The following is a 21,356-nucleotide window of genomic DNA, read 5'->3' on the forward strand; positions in this document are numbered from 1 at the left end:
GCCTGCTGAGTTCCTCCAGCATTTTGTGTGTGTTACTTCAAAATGGGTCTGGTCTGCCTGCTGTGGTGGCCCAGGTGGATATTACAAAGCCCTATGGCACGGCAGGGAGTTCTCCTGGTGTCCTGGCTAATGTTTTGTTTTCCCTTAACACACGCCACTAAGGATGAATTAACTGGCCTTTGATTCAATTGCTGCTTCTGCAACCTTGCTGTATGCAAAATAATTGCTGCATTTGCCGATAAAGCAACAGGCGCTGCACTCAAAAATAACCCCAGGAACATGAAGTGCTTTGGGACATTTTCTGAGAGATACAATGAGGCGCAATATAAAATGTAGGCCTTTTCAAAGCAAATTTTGCGGCATGCTTGGGGATGGCGGAAGGAGTGGGCTAACATTGATAACTTAGTATTATTTTGGTAGTAAGCTTTTGCCCAGAATATCGAGCACTGAAAACTAAGCTGAAGTAGTTCTTATAATCATTCTGTGGAGCGATTTGCTCCAGGTGCTATACCTAGCAAAATCATTAACAGAGCACATGGACAATGACTCACGCAGATATTTACTCCATTCCTCCTCCCTCATCCAGACCTCAACCCCTTTGTAGTCTGATAGTACATCTTGTAGTGTTCATTATAAATAGACAATCTGCCTGTCAAAGTACAATGAGAAAGAAATCCAAACAGAAATTCTGCTTCCTCCTAGCTTGATGGTGCGAGTTGTCTGTATTTGTGAAAGTTGTTTAGAAGTCTATGACCTTTTGATGGAGACAGTTTTCCCAGTTTCATTCATTCCTTATTTTACTGATTTCAGATTTTTAACCTTCTGTGCCATCTATATCTGTGAATGTTTACTGCCTAATAAAACTCATCGCAATGTTAGCAAACAGAACTTATTTATTTTTAATTTCCTTCCTTCTCTCCCAAGGCACTGCCCAGCCTTTGCCAAATTAAACCCATCCCTCCCCCATGAAGGCATCAGAGATGGAGCCTGTTCCTGCCTTCACCCCAGTGCTCACACATCTCCCACCAGAAGTCACTGCTAGTCTGCAGGAAAAGATTCACTCAGTTTTCCTCTTCCCCTTTCCTTGTCCAAGAGCCCCAATTTCACCAGTCATATTGCTGTTTAAAATAAAAATGTGTGGCCACATATGCTAAATGCATTTTGTACTCAAAATGCTCGACAATTAATGCTAATGGCCTCTACGCCCCACCTGACTGCCTTAACCAGCATGTTCATAGTTAGGGAGAAGAGGATCACCGAGATGTGCTCATTCCTGAGGAGACTCTCAATCTGATGTTCCCGTGGTAGTCCAGGATGAGGTCCCTTATCTTCCTCGGAACATGATGTGGGTTCAGTACAAACTCCACAAGCTTATGTGGTAATGACCCATATGCATTGGCAAGGTCCAGCCATAGTACAACTAGGTCTCCCTTCCCTTCGTGCACTTCCCTGATTAGCTGGGAAAAAAAACTCCCATGTGTTCCAGACACCCTGGCACTCTGGGAATCCCTCTTTTCTGTACAGATGTATCAATGTAGGCATTTTTGAGAAGAAACTCAATCAGGTGACAGGAAACAATACTGAAAAATATACTCCCTTCTACGCTGAGCAACGAGATGGAGCTAAAGTGCTTAACGTCCTTGGAGTTCTCCTCTTTGGGGATCTAGATTCCCTCTGCACACCTCCACTAGTCCGCGACCTTTCCCCTACACTAGATAACCTTAAGGAATTTCCAAAGTAGCTGGAGGAGCTTGGAACAGTGTTTATACCTTGTGGGGTACTCCACTGGGACCAGAGGCAGAACTACCTCTGACAACTTCCTAGACCCCCTTCCAACTGGGCTCCTTGCCATTGAACTCAACTGCAGGATGAGGAGGATTTACTAGGGCGCCATGGCCTTCTAGCTCCTACTCCCTCTCTGAGTCATTGAGGGAATTCTGAAGGTGTAGATCCATCTCTTGTTTGGAGCATGCAAGGTGCCTGCTATGCTTCTGTTCTAGCATTTGTTTGGTGAATCCACAGCATTCGCAATAAAGGCAGCTCATTTCCTGGCTCTCTCTCTTTCCCATCCTCTATGCCATTCTGCCCAATGCAGTGTCATAAACTTGCTTCTGAGAATGTTACGGAGCTCGGCAAGTGGTGGTTTCTCTTCTTCACTTGTCGCCCTGTACTGTTCAACCTGGGATCAGAGCTCTTGACTCAGCTGGTATATTTTGCGCCCCCCCCCCCCATGTTTCACAATGTAGGGACCTTCGCTGGCTTTCTTCTGCATTAGGCTGAATCAGTAGTGTAGCTGACAATGATAGTTGACATGGAGTCATTTATTGACTTCTCCCTTGGCTATTCCCTCAATTATATGGACTATGTCCTCCTCAAATTGCAGCCACTCCCTCCAATGACTTGCTGGAGGTCATTAAACCCACCGGCGTTCTGCTATTCTGCCTGGAGTGGAAGTTTCTGACACTTGGAGGTTCTGGGCGCTGTGGGGTGACTTCGGGCTGGGCTCTTCCTACGTCTCACCAGGAGTAAGTCCTGAGTGCTGCGTTGCTCTCTCTTACTCCAGGCATTTCATCTTGGCCTGATATATTTTTAGGCCACACATTCTTGCACACCTTTCCGCAAATGCATCTCTCGCTCGTAATCGATGGTCGTCCTAGTGGAGTGCTCATCCTTTTGTCCTTCCGGGCTCCCGTGGAGGTATGTCTCTATAAGTCTGTCCATAGCTTATAGGGTGTCTTCCTCTTGGAAGATGCAGGTTGGGTTGCTAGCCCTTCCTGCCCCGGTTGACGTCTTTCTGAGCTGTCAACTGTCCCTCAGTAGTCACCAACCTGTTCTTGGTTGTTACCCAGTCTATTACTGGGTGTCACTAGCTGAGCCAGTGCTTATGATGCCGAGGTAGATCCTAGGATGCGCTGGGACACATCATCAGTGATGTAACCTGGGGTCATCGGGTGTTTCAGGTCTTTCAACATCAGACGCTCTCACCCAGGTGACCCAGCCAGGGTTGATCAGGCCCCGGCTTGTGTCCCAGCAGCTTTGGTCCACGGGTCACACCTCTTCATCCATAGCAATCTGAAGGCTCACTCAGCAGCCTCTGTGATAGTCCTGATGGCTGTTTTCTTTGCAGCCCTTGTAATGCCAAGGAGAGAGTAGGTTCTGCACAGCAAGCAACCAGCAAAACTTCTACAACCCACCTCTAGAGTCTCGCATCATGCCCTCCACCCCTGTCTCTGTCACTGCTCTACCAGCTCCTGGTATCTGGCATTCAGATGCCTCCTCAATCTCCCTTAGGAACTATCAGTTCTACCATGACCACCTACTGCGAGGGTTTCTGACAGAGCGGCCATGTCAGGCTTTAGTGATGATGATGTGATAAAGTCAAGGAATTTTAATTGCTTGCTCACATCAACTTTCAGTTGCCAGTCAGATCCCGTGGCGAGCAAGCCTGCTGGTGATCTGGGCTGAGGCTATGGTAGATCTCCAGTTTTGACAAAAGCTATGGGCTTTCTGGGTTGGCAGAGGTGCCTAGTATTGTTAATGGCCGAGGAGATACTTTCTGCCACTGCCTTGAACACCTGGTCATGGTGCCAGCAGTAGCATCCTTCTCCCAAGACTTTTGGGCAGCTGCTGAGAAAGTATTCCAGGGTCCCTCTGCCAGGGCAGAGAGGACATGATTGTACCTTGCTCTTGCTCCAGGCAAAAAGATTTGCTGAACTAGGCAGGATGTCGTACACAGCCTGGATCATGAACTTGATGCACTGGGGTTCTGCCTGACAGATGTTGGACCAGGAGATCTTCCACTTCAGCGCACCCTCAGACATTGTCCAAGCTCCCTGCTGCTCCATTCCTACCATCCTGGTGGTCCGCACTTCCTCGACAGCTGCTCAGACTTCTTCCTGGACAAGTTTGCATCTGTTCCTGCCCTGGGCCCTGTCGAAGCAGGTAGATGGGAAGTTGCCCAGCTTTGCCTTGCCAGCCACCACTGTCCCTACCAGATCTCTGTGCCTCAGACGTGACTCAGCCATCTCCATGGCTCCTTGGCCTTCCATTTCCTGCCTGTACAAACTTCAATGCCTGCTGACGAGACTTTGGAGTTACTAGGATCTATACATGTACCCAAGAACATTTAATTGGAAACCAGTGACACTTAGTACAAAGTAAATTGGTTTTTCAAATTGAAATTTCAATACGAGGGGGTGATTGATAAGTTTGTGGCCTAAGGTAGAAGGAGTCAATTTTAGAAAACCTAGCACATTTATTTTTCAACATAGTCCCCTCCTACATTTACACACTTAGTCCAGTGGTCATGCAGCATACAGATCTTGGACCTCCAGAAAGTGTCCACATCAGGGGTGATTGATAAGTTCGTGGCCTAAGGTAGGAGATGAGTTATTAACTTCAAACTTTCTGCATTATCACTCAAAGAGTTGAACTGCACGTGCATGTAATGAGAGCTGTATAACTCATCTCCTTCTACCTTAGGCCACGAACTTATCAATCACCCCTGCTGTGGACCACTTCTACAAAGAAGGGATCCGTATGCTCCACGACTGCTGGACGAAGTGTGTACATGTAGGAAAAATAAATGTGCTAGGTTTTCTAAAATTGACTCCTACCTTAGGCCACAAACTTATAAATCACCCCTTGTAAGTGGCAAAATAATGTTGTGTATTTGATCTGCCAGGTTATGTTGATGAATGCTCCCTGTATGTCCCCATAATACAAGATTTGCCTCAGTTAACACAGTCTAAGAATGTAATTCTAATATAAAGTCTGTTTGAGACACTGAACTATTAAAGCCCATCATAAACTGCTAGCTCTACAGCAATGTTTGATCATCAAAAACTGTGGTCATCTTCTACTCCAGTAACAAAGAATTGACAGGTTCTCCACTGTCCTCAAATATTTAAAAATGTTTATGGCATACTCATCCACAGGAACAGGGAATGCTAAGTACGGAAGGCCATCCAACCTTTCAAGCCTGTCCCACGATTCAGTCAGAACACAGACAATTTGTACTTTCATTCCATTGACTTGACTATGTGGCCACACAGTTTTATTTCAAACATCTATCAAAATCTCAGATTTGAAAAGTTCAGTTAACCCTAGCAATTAAAACATTTTGCAGGAGAGAGGTCCAGATTTTCGCCACCTTTGTGTGGGAAAAAAAATCCCCAATTTCACTCCTGGTTGGATAATATCCAACTGTAAGATTATGCTCCTTGTTCTGGATTTCACAGAAGAAAGCTTCCTTTTGAATTACCCTTTCATCAGTTAAACACCCTGGATCAGATTGTTCCTCAGTCAAGGCAGTTCACCACGTGTTTTGTTAGAAAGTAAAATTGTCATCTTTTTCAGCAATTACCAAGTTTGCATCTTTGAATATTTCTGTCTCCAGTTGTAGGCACAAACAGACTTTGCAACATTGAAGTGAACAATTCATTAAGAGCTTCTATTTCTGGAACTTTTACAAAAAAAACTTTGCAAGGTGTTTCAATAATTTCAACGCTTAGAATGTAAATGCTTCTTGTGAACATTTTTTCTGTGTATTGGCCACTTTTATATCCATTTGACTTTGTTACTGGATATGTAATGCTTATAGCTAGTTTCCATTTTACTTGTTTTTACTTAAAATAATTGTATACAGAGTCTGTAAACTGTTTCTTAAATTGTGATTTCCCTTGTGAATTGTGATACAATTCCATTGAAGTGAATTTAATTTCAAAAGTTTAAGTTGTATTTCTGTATTTGTATAAAATTATTCAATGGGGGAGGGGAGTGTCTCTCATTCTTCTTTTTTGCTCTGGGCTGGTTGGTTACAGAATTGCATCAAAATCTGTTGAACTGCAGTCTGACCTGGTTCAGTGCTTAACTGGAAACCCAAACCTTTCATTTCCTCAGCTGAGCCTTTTCCAGATCACTTGCAAACAAGGCCGCTTTAAATTTCTGCCTGCGCTATTGTGTTACTATCATTATCAAACCATTTGGTTTACAACTTTATTCTGGCAGAGAAGATTCAAGTGCAGTCGCCTGCTCATTAATTTTGCACACACTCCCAGCACATCTCTCTTGCTGACATCCACTGAACTGTGACCTAGGTCTGCAAAGCTGTACGAGACCCTTGAAGAGAGTCACTGGCTTTATATTTATGGTATTTATTCTGCCCGGTATTTGGATACTTTTCAATGGGAAATGACCCCCATCTGATGATCAGTGTTGAGGGGTGAGCGCTAAAAGCATAGAATGTGTATAGTTCATGGAATGTTTTTATCCTTGAGATCTCAGATTTGCTTTAAAACCAACTAGCATTGACTTGAATAATTGTTTTACTGGCTTTCTCCATGAGAATATATTGTGGACATGAACTCCCAACAGTGTTGTCACCCCTTTCATTAGGTGCAGTTCACTGCCAAGGTTCAACCATTATGCACTTCTGTATTCAATCTAATGAGCTAGGCAGAACATTATCAGTGAAATGAGGTGACGACCTCCATTACCATGAAATATGTATCATCAAACTTGTACACTGTGCTAATTGAATTCTTAAGCCCAAGTTGTGTCTTTGGTTTAAGAATTCAATTGCATGTACAAACTAAAACTTTACTTGATCCCTGGTTTATCCCAGTGTAGTGGATGGTAGTTGGGTAGTGTGAGGATTTGATTTGATTCCACTGTTACACAATAAGGTTGGTCAAACGCTAAACAAAAAGATTAAAAGAAAAACTACAAATGCTGGGAAGTTGAACTCTTGCTCTTTAACTACTTTTATTTCATAACTTTTTATCATAGAAAATAAAACATAGGAGCAGAATTAGGCCATTCAGCTCATTGAGCTTTTTCCGCCATTCAATTATGACTGGTTTATTATCCCTCTCAACACATTCTCCTGCCTTATCCCCATAACCTTTGATGCCTTTACTAATCAAGAATCTATCAACCTGTGCTTTAAATATACACAATGACTTAGCCTCTACATACAGATTCACCACATTCAATCTAAAGACATTCTTCCTCATCTCTGTCCTAAAGGGATATCCTATTCTGAGGCTGTGCTCTTTTGCCCTTGACTCTCCTACGAGAGGAAACATCCTCTCTCCCACATTCATTCTATCTGGGCCTTTTAATATTCAATAGGTTTCAATGAGATTCCCCTTCATTCTTATAAAGTCCAGGGAGTACAGGCCCAGTGCCATCACTGTTCATTTGTTAAACCTTTCATTTCTGGGATCATTCTCGTAAACTACCTATGTGCCCTCTCCAATGCCATCTTCCTTTGTTCTCCATCTCTCCTCTCTTTCTATTGCCACCACCAGTCCATCAATAGGAGTTTTAGCTATCCCCCCTCCACTCTCTCTGCAACTAAAGCTAACTTGTTTTCTGTCTTTCCCTGTTCTGACAATTGGTCTCTCACCTGAAACATTAACTTCGTTGCTCTCTACAGGCACCCAATCTGATCTGCTGAGTGTTCCCAGCATTTTCTGCTTTTATTTCAGCTCAAAACTATTATGTTCTGAAAGACATTAACTCACTGTCCCCTTCAAGGTTATTCACTTGGCTTTCTCTCTGAGCATTCCCCCAGTTGTTCACTTTTCAGTGTCCTTCAGTCAGTTGGTTCAGACATTTGTGTCCGTGCTTTGCATCACAGTTGTTCATTTTTAAAATGAAGTATTAACATGGAGTCTTGTGTATCTTAGGTGAACCTTAAATACCCTGTGGCATCTTCTGAAGGTGTCCTTGCTAACAAGTGATCGTTGTTTATGAGATGGCGGAGAATTACAGTTGTTTTTTGCCTTTGTTGGAATCACTGCTCTGCAGAAATGCTATAGACAGCTGTAATGAACTGCTGTTCAACTGCCGTGCCTCAATTAGAATGGAACTGTTTCTTTCCCCAGTTTCCCAGGTGGACTTTGATGAGAAGACATGTTGCATTTTTCATTATATGGAGTTAGTGACATAACATTTTCCTGCCTTTAATCATTCTTAGAGTCATACATCACTTCAACAGACTCCTTGGCTCCCAAAGTCAGTGCTGACCATTAAGCCCCGGTTACATTAACCCAACCCAAAAGTATTTTATTCTCAACTCCCGTAAGATTCTACCACTCGTTTGCATATTAAGGACAATATGCAGTGGCCAATTAACCCACCAACCCTGGACACCTTTTTCAGAATTACGTTTATTATCACTGAGATAGGCCGTGAAATTTGTTGTTTTGTGACAGCGGTACAAGACAAAATATTACTGTAAGTTACAATAAATAAATAGTACAAAAGAGGAGTAGTGAGGGAGTGTTCATGGACCATTCTGAAATCTGATTGTGGAGGAGGAGAAGTGGATTCTGAATCGTTCAGTGTGGGGCATCAGTTTCCTGTACCTCCTCCCCATTGGTAGTAACAAGAAAAAGGCACATCCAGGATGGTGAGGATGTTTGAGATGGGTGCCAACATTGACGCAGCACCTTTAGAAGATGTCCTTGATGATGGAGAGGCTTGTGTCTGTGATGGAGCTGGCTGAGCCTTTGGGATATGGGAGGAAATGGGAGCAGCTGGTCCAAACCCACACAGTCACAAAAAGAACATGCATACTCTGCACAGATGGCTATGCTTTCCTTATTCTTGAATTGGCATCAGTCTACAGAACTATTCTCTGCTTTCACAGACTGGGCTCCCCGTGTCCTGTGCTTGGTGTAAGTTTGACAGAGACCGTCACACATACAATTCCCCTCTGCCCTCTTGCAATGACTGATTCATTCCGCTCCCACTGTTTTGTTCCATTCAGTCACTAACCTCTACAGATAATTAAATTGCAGCTGTCTTTTCCACACAATGCTACAGTGTAGAACCAGACTGTTTAGAAGAGCTCACCACTGACCTCTGTAGCCTGGCAATATTTTTCTCATCCAACATTTATCCAATCACTTATTAAAGTAATGATTGAATTTACCTCCATCATCCTTCTGAATCGCTATAGCTCACTGCATAACCGCTTTTACTCTCATTGGTTCTTCCCACCCTCCCTCATGATGAATGTGTGCCCTTGTACACTGAGTGATAGTTTAGAATTCTTTTCAACAGGGAACAATGATTGTTTCCCTTTCCTCTCCCCCAATGCACAAAAAATTAATTGAAAATGTGAAATATTTTTGTAGACAGATATGTGCAAAAGGAGCATCAGTTCTACCTTATATCCATATGCAGTCTGAGTTCCATTAAAATAATTCCTAACCATGCTTGCGAGTGACTTTCAGAAAGCTGGGACTTGTATTTGGGCACAAACAACCAATATACAAGAAGGCACTGAAATGGCCACTCAATTTGTGCTAATACATATAGTATACGCCAGTTGTAAATGAGATGAAGTGTCATTATATGATGCTAGGCACACGCACAGTCCAACAATATTTGTTTCTAGATGTAGAGATGTTTAAGGAGAAAGCCTTGATTTTCCACTACAGGAATAATAAGATTGAGCTTGGCCAATTGCAAAAGCCCTTGAAGTGCATGAGAAAAGGTCCAGTGAAATATTATAGATAAATTTCAACAAATTATCTCAGGCAGTGGTAAAACTTGGACTGTAGTGCAATCAAATTGAGTTAGCGGATTCAGCGAAAATGCAACTCTGAAAGGGCTACAGCCTTTCCATTGGAGAGAACCTTGTGATAGGGTCAGAAGGGTGACTCAGTTTCCACACTGAGACAGAAGACACTCTTCCCTCCATTGGGCAGTTGGAGCCTCTGCTGCAGAGGATGTTGAGACTGAAGGTACCAGTGCTGGCTGCATGGATCAGAGTCACTAGCACCTGCAATGCTTTTGGGGAAAGAATAGCCAGTACTAGGAGGGAGGCGCATATGTGAAAATCAAAAAAAGTACAGCTACTGGAAATCAGAAAAAACCTGGAAAATATCAGCAGGTCAGGCGGCATCTCCAGAGAGAAATAGTTAATGTCAATTGCTTACACTGATGCTGTCTGACTTCCAAGTATTTATAGCATTTTTGTTTCAAAGACAAATGTAAGTGTTCTCTCTTACAGTCACAGAGCACTACATCACAAAAATAGGCCAAGATCTTCCCAGTCTCTTTCCATGCATTGATGACCACACTGATCTACAAGAGGACCAATTTTGCCCCTTCTTGTCCTTTTGCTCTTAATATATCTGTAGAAACCCTTGGGATTCTCCTTAACCTTGTTTACCAGAGCAACCTCATAACTTCTTTTAGCCTTCCTGATTTCCCTCTTGAGTATTTTCTTGCATTTCTTACACTGCTCAAGTACCCCATTTGTTCCTTGCTGCCTATACCTGCTATACACTTTCACTTGCATTGTCCTGGGACCCTTAAAGCATGTCACCTGCTGGGAGCTCTTGGGGTGGGGAGTGCAGGGAATTGTTTTGAGCCAAGCATAGGATAAAACTCCAATGATCTGGTTTCTTGATTGCTCGGGACAACTGACGGTCTAGTGTTTCGCTGACCTCGGTCATCCAGAATGTGAACTGGGGGTTCACAGTGCAAGTGGGGTATGCACCCAGAGCAAGGATTAGGGTCCAGCACACCAGCAATGGGAGTGGGTTTCTGGCCAGAGCTAGAGTCCAACACGCTTTTGTGTTTCCTGCTCCCTTTAAACACACTAGGTTTACCAGAAACATTTTTATACTACTGCGTAACATGTGGAAAATAAGATAAGTGAAAATGTAATAGAAGTAATATCCAATAGTGTGGAGACAATTTGATTGTGTCAATGCTGGACATACATAATATTAGATTATATTAGCTTTATTTTTCACATGTAAATCTAAAAATCGAAACCTACAGTGAAATATGTCATTTGCATCAACTACCAACACAGTCCAAGGATGTGGTCAAGACAGCCTGCAAGACTTATTATGCTTTGGCACTAACATAGCATACCCACAACTTACTAACCTGTACGTCTTTGAAATGTGGGAGAAAACCAAAGCTCCCAGAGGAAACCCATGCAGTAAAGGGCGTTTCCTTGCTTGCAAGTGCTGAACAGCAAGTGGAGCCTCAGATCTCTGGGGACAACAGGAACGCAACGGCCCCAAGACTCTTCGCAGTTGTTCCGTCAATCAACTAATGTTTCATCCTTCTAAACCTGACACCTGTGAGAACTGTCACTTACTCGTGGCATTGGGTTCACTTCCAGAACAAACTACTTCATAATCCTGTGACTATTAAGAATGTACAAATCCTTTCCAGGAAGCGGTACCCTGTTGTTAATGTGAGGAATGCTGCACCCAAATGGATGCTGCAACTGGCAGTAAAATAAAGGAAGCCGCGAAGCTTGGTATCCTGTCCCCAGAGACCTTCTTTCAACCATGAAAATATTACCTATTTGAAGTATAATAGCAATACAGGCACATTCTTCAGGCTGCCTGAAGCAGTACATAGCCCTGAATTGGACGTGGAAGGACTGGATAGTACAACACCTGCATAAAGAGAGCTGTGCCTGCGTGGTGGTCAGCCCAGCAGCAGATGGTGGAACAGTGACACAGCCAACCTTGCTAAGATAAGTGGGTCTCACAACATCTACAGGTTAGTATTTTATAAGACACATTGGAGTATTGTGAGCAATTTTGTGCCCTCATATCTAGGAAAGGATGTGCTGACATTAGAGAGGGTCCAGAGGAGATTTATAAAAATGGTCCCGGGAATGAAAGAGGTAATGCATGAGGAATGTTTGATGGCTCTGGGCCTGTACTCACTGAAGTTTAAAAGAATGGGAGGGAGGGGAATCTCATTGAAGCTTACTGAACATTGAAAGGTCTAAAGAGAGTGGACATAGAGAGGGTATTTCCTATAGTGGAGGATTCTAGGACCAGAGGGCATAGCTTCAAAATGGAAGGGTATCCCTTAGAACAAAGATAGGGAGGAATTTCTTTAGCCAAAGGGTGGTGAATCTGTGGATTCATTGTCACAGATGGCTATGGAGGCCAAATCATTGTGTGTATTTAAAGCAGAGGTTTTAGGTTCTTGTCTAGTAAGGGGATCAAAGGTTATGGGGAGAAATCAGGAGAATGGATTTGAGAGGGAAAATAAATCAGCCATGGCAGAGCAAACTCGATAGCCCAATTTTGCTCCTATGTCTTATGGTGAAGAGAGGGACCGAGGGTATTAATAGTTATGATGAAAACTTCTCCAGTGGCTTGTATGTTGTCCATAAAGAACTTACCCCCACCCCACCTTAACTAAAATGTTCATAATATTCAGAAGCCTGATTTGAATACTGGTGCTCCCATTGTGACTATCCACAGGAGATGGAAATGATGAATCACAGGCAGCCGAGAAAAAAAACAAAAATATAATGGAGCCCCCAATAGACCCAACTAATGTATAATGCCAAAGAATGCAAAGTGAACAAGAATATAATACTTTAACGGGCAACAGGACATGTAGGTAACTTCTCAAAGCCCATTCAAGTCCCTGGCATCTGCATGGCACTTGATCTGAATAAAATACAAATGCACGCTACCTTTGCAATTAGAGAATCATCATTTTACTCCCAAAATTTGGTATTAAGAAAATCATGCACTTTATAACTGGTGTATGAAATTGGAATTGTAGTTCCAAAAAAGTTGCATGTTATGGAACCCTGTGTTATCAGAACATAGAACAATACAGCACAGTACAGGCCCTTTGGCCCACAATGTTGTGCTGACCTACTTCACAATTAACCTTATCTTTCCCTCCTACACAGCATAAACTCCTCATTTTTTTCCCTTACATCCATGTGCCAATGTAAGAATCTCTTAGATCTCCCTATTGCATCAGCCTCTGCTACCAGCCCTGGCAGTGTGTTCTTGGTATCCACCACTCTCTGTAAAAGACAAACTACCTCTAACATCCCACCCCCTCCCAAACTTTTCTCCAATCACGTTAAATGGATGTCCTCTGGTATTGGCCATTTTCACCCTAGGATAAAGTCCCTGGCAGTCCACTCAATAAATGCCACTTATCATCTTATACACCTTAACCAAGTCTCCTCTCTTCCTCCTTCATCCCAAAGAGAAAAACCCTAGCTTATTCAACCTACCCTCATAAGACATGTTCTCTAATCCAGACAACATCCTGGTAAATCTCATCTGCACCCTCTCTAAAGCTTCCACATCCTTCCTATAATGAGGCAACCGAAACTGAACACAATACTTCAAGAGTGGACTGTCCTGGGTTTTATAGAGCTGCAACATTACTTTTTAGTTTCTTAGTTAAAAACATATCATATTAGCTTTCTAGTAAAATTCCATGATTGATATGTGATCAGAGATGGGTTTCTATTTGTCGATTAGCATCAAGGGTCAACTTTATCTATCATATACATTTAAATCAGTTTGCTGTGGTGTTTTGGGTGCTATATGCAACAACAAAAGATAACAACATTCAACAATTACACAGAATAAAGAAGTAAATAAAAATAAAATTCGAAGATTGGTATGGAGTAAAATGTACATAAATACATGAATACCAGCATGTATTTACAATGTAAATGGCATTGCAAAATGTGGTTTAAAGTGTCTACATTGCATGTTGAATTTCCCATGGTCCCTGTAGTTGCTAGCACTGATTGGCAGCAACTGACTGTGCCTATTGGAAATCATAGCTCTTTGCTTACAAAATTCTAGCTGAGACTTTAATCACATCTGTGTGCATGACCACAAGCCAGTTGTATTAATAGATTTTGAAAACTGAAGCTAGTTTTATGGTGTGAATTTTACTCTGTTGGAACAGATATTGCTATACTAATTACTGTTGATCATATTAACAGATTACTTGTGATTTTTGTAATTGTTAAATTGATCTAAGTAGTTGGCTTTGTGCCTTCAACCTCTTTTGCCTCTGAAGAGCCGCTTTGGCAGATAATTGGAATTCGAGTTTAACTCAAGGAGGAGCAAGTTTGGAAGCTTAAAGTGCCCGGCTTTCAGAGAGATAGGTAAGAAGATTTTTAAAAAGAGAGCAAAGTGCCAAGGTTGACTGATGAAACAGTGAAGTGGAATGATTTAAGAATGTAAGAAAAAAAAGAGCAGGAGGAGGTCATTTGGTCCCTTGTACCGTTCTTTATTTCAGTGCCACTTACTTGCTCTAACCCTACAACTTTTGGGTGAATAAATTTCTCACTTGAATGGTCAGCCTTTATTCTGGGAGCATGTCTCCTGGTTTTAGACACCCAACCAGGGGAAATATTCAAGATTGTTTAATGTTATTTCCAGTACAGAAGTGTAAAGGAGAACAAAATAATTGTTACTCCGGATCTGATGCAGCACCAAAAAAAAACACAATAATTTTTAAAAACACACAATAAACATGTAAGATAGTCTATGTACATAGACTGATTGTCTGTCCATAAAGTGGTGCTAGGCACAGGAGTGTCAGTACATCAGGTGACTCTGACAGGAAATGATAAAGAAATGGTGGTTGGGGGTGTGGAGGGGTGGGTTAGTGAGTGAACATGTTGATCAGCCTTACTGCTTTGGGAAAAGTAATTGTTTTTGAGTCTGGTGATCCTGGCGTGGATGCTATGTAGCCTCCTCCCTGATTGAAGTGGGACAAACAGTACATGAACAGGGTGTGTGGAATCCTTCTTGATGTTACTGACCCTTTTCCAGCACCTTTCTGTAAATATATCTTTTATGGCGGGTAGGCTGGTGCTAGTGATGCGTTGGGCAGTTTTGACTACCCATTGTAGAGCCTTATTATCCGCTGCAGTACAGTTTCCATACCATGCAGTGGTGGAGCTTGTTAGGATGCTCTCTAATGCACATCTAGAGAATGACTTGAGTATGGATGTCCAGCTCCCTTTAGCTTCCTCAGAAAGTGCAGTCTTTGGAAAGTTTTCCCGATTGTGTAGGATGTGTTCTGGGACCATGAAAGGTTGTGCAAGATATGCACTCCCAGGAGTTTGAAACTGCTTGCAGTTTCCATGTAAAGAGGGGTGTGTGTGAGTGGTGTGAGTTCTGAAGTTGATAAGCATCTTGTTTGTCTTGTTGACATTGAGGAAGAGGTTATTTGCCTGGCATTGGGCCTCGAGCTCTTCCACCTGCTCTCTGCAGGCCGTCTCATTATTGTTGGTGATGAGCCCCATCACTGTCATGTCAATGGCGAACTTAACACTGTGATTGCCCAGGCGTTTGGCCGTGCAGTCACGCGTGAGCAGAGTGTACAGCAATGGGTTCAGCACACAGCCCCGGGGGAGGGGAGGAGCGGCTGCGCACCTTGACTATCTGAGGTCTGTTGCTTAGCAAGTCCAACACCCAGTTGCCCTGTGGTGTATTTAGACTGAGGAGTAGGAGTTTGTTCACCAAGGTCTGTGTGACAATAATTTTGAATGCCAAACTGAAATCCAGAAACAGTGTTCTGACATACATTAAGTGTCCTTGCTTTCTAGGTGTGTCAAGGCCAGGTACATGACAGATGCTATGGTATCTGTTGTAGAGCGGTTCTGTCGGTAAGCATAGTAACGAGTCTACCCCAATCTACCCCAACAATTGTTCAGTGTTGGAAGTTACAATAAGATCATCTCTAATTGTTCTGAACTACAGAGGGTACAGCACAGTGTGCTTAATGCCTTCTTATATGACATCCCAGGAATCAATCCAGTAAACCTTTGCTGCATTCCTTCTGTTGCAACTATGTCCTTCCATTGATTAGGAGACCAGACCTGCACACAATATTTCAGTTGCCATCTCATAAGAGCTGTATATAATTGGAGTAAGATGCCTCTTGTAATAAAGACCAGCATACTATTTGCTTTCCTGTTTGCTTGCTGAATCTGCATGTTAGCTTTCAGTGATTTGTGTATAGGGACACTGACATCTCTCTGAACACCTACACTTTTTAATTCTTCATTGTTTTAAAAAAAACATCGTTCTATTTTTCTGTTTTGAAGTGAATAATGTCATTATTTTCCTGGTTTCACCTGCCATATGCTCTTGCCTTTTCCTGTCCATTTCCCCCTAAAACTTTTCTGCATCCTCCTACAGCCCACATTGTCACCCAGCTTTGCACCATAACAAATTTGAATTTTACACTTGATCCAAATCATTGATATAGACTGTGAGCAGTTGGGACCCCGGCATCAGTCCCCCATAGCACCACATTTGTCGCAGCTTCTTAACCCTAAAAGTGACACATTTATTTTTCCTTCCTGTTTTCTGGCTATTAACCACTCAGTGCCAAAACTATGCACTCTATAATTTTGTTTTGCAGCCTTTTGTGTGGTGCCTTACCATAATCCTAATGAAAGTCAAAATACCTAATTAAACAGTTTGTCCTTATCTATTCTGCCAGAAAACATTGAACAACTTTGCAAACATGATTTCCCTTTCAAAAGTTCAATTTGATTCCACCCAGTCTAATTATTATTCGCTATGTACCTTGTTATTACTTATTGGTAGATTCCAATATTTTCCCAACTAGTGATGTCAGACCTACTACTTTCTCTCTCCACACTTTCTTAAATAATAGGGTGATATTTATTATCTTCCAATCTATGGGAATTGTTTGAGAATCTATGGAACTTTGGGAGATGGCACCAATGCTTCCTGTATCTCCATACACACTTCCTTCAAATCCCAGGATGCAGGTTAACAGGAGTAACGATTTATCACCTTTTGTAGAAAATAGAACAGTATAGCATAGTTTTTCTTCGTCTCAGAATGTTGTGATGACATTTTAACCTACCCCAACAGCAGTCTAACCATTCCCTCCTACGTAGCCCTCCATTTTTTCTTTCATCTATGAACCTATCCAAGAGTCTTTTAAATGCCCCTAATGCACCTGCCTCTACCACCACTTCTGACAGTGCATTCCATGCACTTACCACTCTCTGAGTAAAAAAACCTACTTCTGACACTCCCCTATACTTTCTTCCAAACATCATAAACTTATGCTCTCTTGTATTAACCATTGGCACCATGGGAAGAAGGCACTAGCTATCTATCAAGTCACCTTTCATCATCCTTCACTCCAAAAAGAAAGGCACTAACACTCTCAACCTTTCCTCATAAAATGTTCCCTAATCCAGGCAGCATCCTGGCAAATCTCCTCTGCACCATCCCCAAAGAAAGCTTCTACATCCTTCCTACAGTAAGGCAACCAGAACTGAACACAATATTCCATATGTAGTTCATAAGACATAGGAGAAGAATTAGGCTATTTGTCCCATCAAATCGGCTCCACCATTCCATCATGATTTATTATCCCTCTCAACCCCATTCTCCTGCCTTTTCCCCATAAACTGTGATGCCCTTATTAATCAAGAACCTATCAACCTCTGCTTTAGATGTACCCAATGATTTGTCCTCCACAGCTGTCCGTGGCAACGAATTCCAAAGATTCACCACCATCTGGCTAAAGAAATTCCTCTTCATCTCTGTATTCTGAGCATCCTTGTATTCAGAGTTTGTGACCTCTTTTCTGAGGCTCCCCCACCATACGAAACATCCTCTTTGCATCCACTCTATATGGGCCTTTCAATATTCAATAACCACCTATGGGCCTTCTCCAATACCATCTTCCTTTGTTCTCCCTCTCTCCTCTCTTTTTGTTGCTGACATTAGTCCATCAATAGGAGTTTTAACCATCCCCCCCTCCACCCTCTCTGCAACTAAAGCTAACTTGTTTTCTCTCTTTCCCTGTTCTGACAAATGGTCTCTCACCTGAAACATTAACTTCGTTGCTCTCTACAGGCACACAATCTGATCTGCTGAGTGTTCCCAGCATTTTCTGTTTTTATTTCAGCTCAAAACTTTTATGTTCTGAAAGACATTAACTCACTGTCCCCTTCAAGGTTATTCACTTGGCTCTCTCTCTGAGCATTCCCCCGGTTGTTCACTTTTCAGTGTCCTTCTGTCAGTTGGTTCAGACACTTGTGTCTGTGCTTTGCATCACAGTTGTTCATTTCTCAGTATTCGATAGGTTTCAGTGAGAACCCCTCTCATTCTTCTGAACTCCAGAGGGTACAGGCCCAGAGCCATCAAATGCTTCTTCTTCTATTTCCGGCTGTTTAGATGCATCGAGGCGTATTACAGCCCTCTGCAGGATGTATAATTAATTATAGAACTTCAAGGAACTCAAATTCTTGAATACAACCTAGTCTCACGTATAAACTGAATGATAGACTCTTCAATCAGTTGTTGATTCTCTTGATGGCCAAACAAAGATTTAATAGAGAACCAAAATAAATTTAAGCCAGATAGTGTCTTGAACAACATGCTTCTTTCAATTTTGTATCAATTACAGCTCAGCAAAACATGCTGGACTGTCTCTGGACTACCAGTCACATAATCCAGTAGGATATTTTCCTATTATCTTTAAATAATAATTTAGCCCACAATGCCCCAACCTAAGTCTTGTTAATTTCACCATATCTCTACGACTTAAAAAGTAACAGTCTGAGACCTTTTTAACTAGTGGGTGATTAAAAAAATAATGCCTGCCCCTTAATTCATTTTTCCAATCCTCCTGCCACTTCTTCTCTATACCTTTTTTAATCCTACTTCTCAATTCTGCTCTGCCTAGGGAAACTCTAATTTCTACTTGCCTGCTCTGTAAGGAAGACTTTGCAATGCCATCCACAATTTCATTTCCCTCCACCCCAGCATGCCCAGGTATCCATGAAAATCTAACTGCACAACCCATCTTCCCTACTCAAAACAACACTAAGAGAATCTCAATAACTATGTCAGGACGAGCTTTTGATTTACTCCCTTTTATAGACTCCAAAGCAGTAGCAGAATCCGAACAGGTGATAACCCTACGTGGTTGAGAGTCTTCTATCCACCATAAGGCCCAGAGGATTGCTAATAATTCTGTTGCAAAGACAGAAACACCATCTGAAACCCGGTGACCAATCTTAACTCCAAGTTGAGACACATACATCCCAAATCCTGCCCTACTGCTCTCTGGGTCCACTGAGCCATCAGTAAAAATCTTCAGATAAGATCCCCATTTATAATTTAAATATTCATTTGTGGTCAACGCTGATGACATTGCACTGCTTCCTTTAAACTGAAAAAGGAGGAATAGGTCTACTTCTGGTTCTGGAAAGATCCAAAAAGGGACGGGTGGCAAGCAAATTTGGTGAACTATGTCTTCCTCAGTCAGTTTCAATTTCACAGCCCAGTTATTAAACAAATCTAAAAATGGGTATCTTTTAATTTTACTTTGGCACTCCGACTTCCCCTGCAAAAGACACTTTGGTGGACAGCTGTGATTGAATCCATTTAGTTTTGCCCAATACTGCAGGCCCAACTGAATTCATCTTAAATATAGAGGCACTTCTCCCATCTCCACACATAATGCCGGGACTGATGTTGTTCTAAAAGCTCCACAACAGAGTCTAAGTGCTTTGGACTGCACAGTGTCTAATTTTCCAAGCACTACCGTAGCAGCAGAACCATAAATAATACAACCATAATCTATAACTGATCTAATCATAGCTAGATATATTAAGTACGTAGTTTCCCGCCCTGCTCCCCAGTCGCATCCAGCAATACTTCTCATAACATTTAAAACTTTCTCACACTTTCCAATTGTTTTATCTATATGAACGCTCCAAGTAAGTCTCTCATCAAACCAGACACCTAAAAACTTGAATACCTTGACTCTTTCTAGTGGAGAATCATATAGACACAATTCACAATCAGGAGTCTTTCTTCTAAAGACAAAAATCATGTATTTGGACTTAGAAGCAGAAATCCTGAAACCCCATCCATTAGCCCAGTTTTCAACTGATCTCAAAACCTTCTGTACCTGACTTAATATATACTTGATGTTTCTTCCTCTCTTCCAGATTGCACCATCGTCTGCAAACAATGATTTGCCAAATCCTGTCCCTAACTGATCAAAGATATCATTTATCATGACATTAAAAAGAACTGGACTAATGACACTTCCTTGAGGGGTACCATTATCTATTTTAACTGACTTGGAGCTTGTTCCACCTATTCTTACTTGAATTGTCCTTTCCTTCAGGAAATCTTTGATCCAATTAAACATTCTCCCTCTAATTCCCGCATCATAGAGTTTAATTAATAAGCCATCCTTCCATAGTGAGTCATACACTCTTTCAATATCTAGAAATACACTTACCATTACTTCTCCAATTTGAAATACTTTTTTAATATCATGATCTAAAAGGGCAACAGATTCCATTGTTGATCTTCCAGTTCTAAAACCATTTTGATAGACAGCAAAATGTCCCTTATTCTCCAAAAAATAAACAAGTCTGTTGGTGACCATTCGTTCCATAATTTTACTAAGCACTGACGTTAAAGCTATAGGCCGATACGAACTAGGACTAGACGCGTCCTTACCTGGCTTTAAAACTGGAACTACCACCGCATGCTTCCATTCTACTGGTAATTTTCCTTCTTTCCACACTGAATTAAACAATGCTAGAATTTCTATTAATACAGAGTCATCTAAATGCTTAAGCAATTCATAACACAGTCCATCCCTACCAGAAGTGTTTGAACTTGACTGGACAGCTTCCTGCAATTCCTGAAGGGAGAAAAACAAATTTATGGAGCTATTATCATCCAAACTCCTGTCCAATTTCCAACTTTCCTTTAACATAATTTTCTTTCTCAAATCACCTAACTCCAGGACTGTGTAACACTTGGAACACCTCTACAAACATATCAGCCTTTTCCTTATTGGGTACAGCTTCAATATCTCCTTCCAGCAAAGCTGGGATAGATGGTTTCCTATATATCCCTGACATTCTGTGAATGATCGTCCATAGCTGCTTTATAGGTGTCTCAGGGCCCAGGGTTCCACAAAATCTTCTCCAACTATCCCTCTTTGCATTTTTAATTACTCTCCTTGCTACTGCTCTTTCCTTTTTATACTCCATAACATTATCTAACACTGGGTACTTTCTTAATTTCCTGTAAACTCTATTTCTGTTTCTTACTGCTATATCACAATTTTTATTCCACCACGGAACTAGTGCTCGAGCCTTAAGTACATTCCGTAGCGGAATAGTCAACTGAGCAACTTTATGAATTATAGAACAGAGGGATTCATTCCAATCGTCTATGGAGCCCTCGCTATTAATCTCTTCTATTATATCCACAGCTTTCTCCTGGTACTCATCCCAATAAGCCAAAGAAAAATTATACCCAGCAGACCTCTCCTCAACTTCTACTATCAAATTTCTACCAAATCTACATAATATAGGATAGTGATCACTTCCTAGTGTGTATCTGTCCATAACATCCCATTCCCCAACCCTAGCTAAGTTTGAGGAAGTGATAGATAACTAAGTGACTACAAGTATTCTTTACAATATTAAATCTTGTAGGCCTTCCGTCATTTAGCAGTACCATGCTGTATTTATCTAG

The 21,356-nt window shown here is 41.8% G+C and overlaps 1 protein-coding gene across 4 annotated transcripts in view; it reads left to right on the forward strand.

Annotated features, from left to right (window-relative positions):
- The first annotated feature begins 3 nt into the window (after positions 1–3).
- LOC134340073 (zinc finger and BTB domain-containing protein 39-like) overlaps positions 4–21,356 on the forward strand; it is a 43,888-nt gene continuing 22,535 nt past the window's right edge. The window contains exons 1-2 of one of the 4 annotated variants that reach the window (XM_063036895.1): positions 4–11,550; positions 13,819–13,942. The gene's annotated coding sequence lies outside the window, so the exon portion shown is untranslated. Of the gene's footprint in view, positions 11,551–12,148; positions 13,943–21,356 lie in introns of those variants that run through there. The other 3 variants (XM_063036896.1, XM_063036898.1, XM_063036894.1) reach the window with 3 other exon arrangements.

Source organism: Mobula hypostoma, chromosome X1, assembly GCF_963921235.1.
Source record: "Mobula hypostoma chromosome X1, sMobHyp1.1, whole genome shotgun sequence".
Taxonomy (NCBI): domain Eukaryota; kingdom Metazoa; phylum Chordata; class Chondrichthyes; order Myliobatiformes; family Myliobatidae; genus Mobula; species Mobula hypostoma.